The following is a 4,699-nucleotide window of genomic DNA, read 5'->3' as shown; positions in this document are numbered from 1 at the left end:
GTTCACTCGCTCAATGTCGTCGTCGTCGTCTACCCGCTGCAATATGTTTCAGTAAGATTATATTTGCCTCTTCTACACCTTGACTGCGCAATGCCTGAATAACTGAATAAATGTTCGTGGAATGTATTTATGTAACCTCGTACCAGAATAAATTTTAGTTGTTAGTGCGCACTTGTCCTGTGTCCATCGTTCCGGTGTCGTTTTGTTAGTGTGTAGCGCGTTATTCAAACCAAAATGTACAAACAACTAGCCCACATTGCTGCCTTAACTGTTTAGGTTTCGACTGCGTGGAATTCTTCCTCGTAATCTATGAAGGCTATATATAACAGATGTTTGAGGGAAGCATGTCACTTTTTAAAAATAGGCTGTTTGAGGTAAATAGATATATTTTACTGCTTTGAAATGCCAGCATTGGTATTATTTTAGCGTTTAGCCTTTTTTGGCTAGTGTTTTATTCCTTTAGAATTGACGCATGAAATTCCAAAATAGAGTGTTTTACAGTTTTTAAATTTAAGGCTAACTCTCACAGAAAAGTCGATGTGTTGGGAGTACCATCCAATGGCTAACAAACCTCTCTTACCTTTTCACTCATCCCGTTCTAAACTTGTTGATAGCAATTGCTAAGCAATGCCTGAATAATGCCCTGAAAAAATTCTGTTGCTATTCAATCTGCCGTAGTTTCCAAAGGCAGGCGACGCGCTTCGGGTCAGCAGGGTATCTGCTGAGCCTTATTGTATCTGTGTCCGAGGGGATGCTGAAAGAAGCAAAGAAAAGGGATATGAACAATAGTGACAGAAATGACATCAGAACAGCGGTAATTCCATACTTGCATAACACTTAGCATAGCCTGAAGAAGATTGCGAAACGCAGGGGCGTCAGAGTTGTGCTCTGTGCTCCTGAAAAGCTAGGAAAGCTGGTCAAAATGACTAATCCTTTCCAAAAGCCTAAAGAGCCATTCACTATCAAACACCGTGATCCTTTTGTGGCATGTGCTTCTTGTGTGGTTTACGAAATTCCCCTTTCTTGCGGCTCTAGGTACATAGGTCAAGATGGCCGATGCCTAAATGAAAGACTGCTTGAGCACAGGAGGAAAGTAGGCAACTACAGGGACGAAAATCTGTCTGTACATTGCTATGACTGCGCTGAAAAGAACAAAAAGCCATGTAAACCGTTCTTTAGCACGTGACAGATAGTAGCCAAGCATAAATGTCAGGATGAAAGAGAAATAGTTGAAGCAGATCTGATTAGGAAAGCGGGTGTGTCATGAGTCAGCACGCCATCTGTTGCACTGACAGCCAAAGAATTTAATTTTCTGAGTGTGGCCATTTGAGGTCGCCAGCGCGGTTAGATGACATCATACAGCAAGATGGATTCAATGTATGTTTCTGTCAATAAAGTTTTCAGTTGGAAGTAAGCCGTCGTGGTGTCTCAGTCCCTTTCTTCGTGTGTTTGCGTTTTTTGTGTGCTTGTACATATTTGCAATATTATGATGATTATGGATTTTTATGGCGCAATGGCAGCTATGGCCAAAGAGCGCCATGTCACAAGGTATTTTTTCTTTTTCTCAAGATGGGGTCAAAGACCCATTTCCCCAGCATTTCACCCTAAATAAGCCCAGCACCAGACCAGGAGAAAGCTTGTACCCATTGTATCACCGGTGGGTACCCGGCGGCACTGGGGATCAAACCCCGCACCTCCCGCATACGAGGCGGATGCTCAACCACTTGGCCACCGCTGCGGTATATTTGCAATATTAGTTAACCCTCCCACTAGTAGCACATCTTAGCTGTATTCTTATGTACTACACCACTCACAATGCTATGCCGCAAAAAGAGCTCTTCTAACTCATAAAGCATATTTTTAAATGTTGTATAAATTCTTACGTTCAAAACCCTGAATACTGTGATAGAGTGCGCAGGCAGCGCTCTACGAGATGCACCTGCGCGGTCTATTTCCGAGGGATTAAAGTTGTCAGGTGACTCTGTAGCAACAATGCTGTCGCGATGAAAAGAAATATCAATACGCCGTGCGCGGCTTGCGGCACAGGCGGCGCAGCTTTGTGTCAAGTTCCTTGCGCCATTTTCCCGATTACCTTGAGCGATAGCGCAAACGTATAATTTTCTACCACACGGATGCATTTTGCGTTTCACTTGCATCGAATTGCTGCGGCTAAACAATAATGTGTGCGACACACGTCTTCGCACTGCTCTAACGGCAGCTACGAGATGCACTAGGAGTAGATTTATTTTCCAAAGTTTCTGTCATGCAGCGCGCGGTGCTGAAGGGCAGCGGCGAGGTGCTTATGGTTAGCAAAAAATTGTATATGAAAAAAAAAAGACTAATGCGTGCGCCGGGGCGCTCAGTAGCGGGGAGGACTCTGCGTAGGTTTTGTTACTAATGCTATGCCTATATGCATACGCAATTAACGCGCCGCCGCGGAAGTAGAAGAGTTTAGTTTATAGGGGTTTAACGTCCCAAAGCGACTCAGGCAGTGAGGGACGCCGAAGTGTTGGGCTCCGGAAATTTAGACCACCTGGGGTTCTCTAATGTGCACTAACATGGCGCAGTACACGGGCCTCTAGCATTTCGCCTCCATGGAAATTCGACCGCCGCGGCCGGGATCGAACCCGCTTCTTTCGGGCCAGCAGCCGAGCGCCATAACCACTCAGCCACCATGGCGGCGGAAGTAGAAGACTCCTCTCTCTGAGTCGTCTCATGGCCTTCTCCCACGGCGATGCTAAAACTAGTGACTTGTCCACGCTAGCAACGCGATCGGCTTTGGGACTGTGGCACAGTGGGAAGCAGACGACACACCTATGCTCAGAAAGCAGCGGGGGTGAGATTGAGTGAAAAAATCGTCTCCCATTTCTATGTCCCTACTTTTTGCGAAATAGGGAAACGGCTTCAGTTTCGGTTTTGTTTTTTCCATAAGTTTTCAATTACTTTTACAAGCAGATGTGCCACAAACACGAGCAAAAAATTGGCTTTGTAGCCGCATATAGGAGGAATTTCAGTTTGTGGAAATGGCGCAGCAGTTCCACCATCGCCAAGACGTTTGCGCCAGCGTAAGAATTATATCGCACCGAAGCCAACGAATCCTCTAGAGAAAAGCTCGATGCGGGCCCCGCTAGGGTTGGGACAAGTTTTCTGCCCATTCGTCCAGTGGACACGGAAGCGTTGAGTGCCGTTAGCCATCGATATAATAGGCGCGAAATGCCAAGCGGGCTTCGCAGTATCAGTTTGTAGGAAAATTTGACTTCGTAAAGAAGATAAAAACGCTGGCTTCCATGGACGCTTCCTAGGAGTAAAAATCCCTTCGTTATATCCAATATTTCATTGTAAAGTCTCTTTATTGCGAGGTTTGATTGTATTGCGATTTTTTTGCAGAAAACTCAATCGATGTCGTTCAACTAATCAGTACTAAGAAAAGAGAGGTGTAAGCTATTCGCGTTGTAGTACAAATATTACCGAGCACTACTGATGCCGTTGACTAAAGCCATACTGCACAACAAACTTCCCTATTCAACGCGTTAATTTGAGTCATGGCAAAGGTTGACAATTATAAGATAAATTCAAGTGGAAACTAGCACGACGTGAAAGAAATATCCTTTTACCACAAATAGTCAAGCAGCTTTATGTTTTCTTCTATTCCGAAAAATGCTTCTTACTGCAGCCACGTTTTAAACATGCGACTGATCAAAGAGTCTCCGCAGAATTTTAGAGCGACAGCTCTACCCATATAAAGCTGAAGGTCATGTGGCTATGAAATTTGACCTTCAAACCTGGAGGAGCGGAAGCCTTGGCTGCGACGTCATGCCACGCGACTCGCCACCGCTGCGCGCTTTGAGAGGTGTTGGTGGAGCCGACGGCGCTTGTTGGCATCGAAACCATCGACTCACGTGACTCTACGCCACAGCTGCGTATGCAGAGCAGACGGCACTCTCGCAACTGCCGGAAATCGCGTGCCGCGCCATTCACTATATAACACCGTGTGCTTACCTTCACACAAAGCCATGAATGGGTAACGTGCTGGGACTAGTGCTTCGATGATGTATCATCTTCGTCAAGCGGAATCATGATTTGTACGATATAGAAATGCGTAGATTGGATAACCATGTTTAACACAGCTTTCGCTAGTCTTACCAGGCTCAGCCAGGTTGAACCACAGCTAATTTTTTTTAAATTGGGGGTGAATATCACGTAATTAAAGCTATGAGACAAGGGGCAGGTCCTTATTTCAATTCTGCCAAACGCAGCAAATCTCTAACTAATTCTTGCATCTCTAAGATAAGATAGCGCATCAATGGAATTGAGTCTTGACAATTCAAAGATCTAATTTTAATGTCTATTATGAACAGGAAACACTGTAGTGCCAATTGCTTCAGCGAAACAACACAGTCCTTTTTAGAAGTCCGACTAACACTTTCTTCCTTCTGCGAGCTTGTAAACAGGAAAAGAGGTCCACACAAGCTCCCCAATAAACCAGACAGCACGCGAGATAATACCCAGGGCAACGAAAACGGGAAGTAGGGCGTCATCGCAGACTTCAAGCTTGCACTCAGGATCCTATATAAAACAAATACTACCCTTAAAAGTAGTGCGGCAGCTAGTAATCTAGTGGTAGCAACAACATTGACTTGAGGGTAGCGGTGACTGGTTAGAAAAGCTGGTGGCTACAGGGACAGAGTTTCTTCCATTG

Source organism: Amblyomma americanum, chromosome 1 (assembly GCF_052857255.1).
Source record: "Amblyomma americanum isolate KBUSLIRL-KWMA chromosome 1, ASM5285725v1, whole genome shotgun sequence".
Classification (NCBI taxonomy): domain Eukaryota; kingdom Metazoa; phylum Arthropoda; class Arachnida; order Ixodida; family Ixodidae; genus Amblyomma; species Amblyomma americanum.
The sequence above is the reverse complement of the archived record's forward strand: the minus strand, read 5'-3'. Positions refer to the sequence as shown.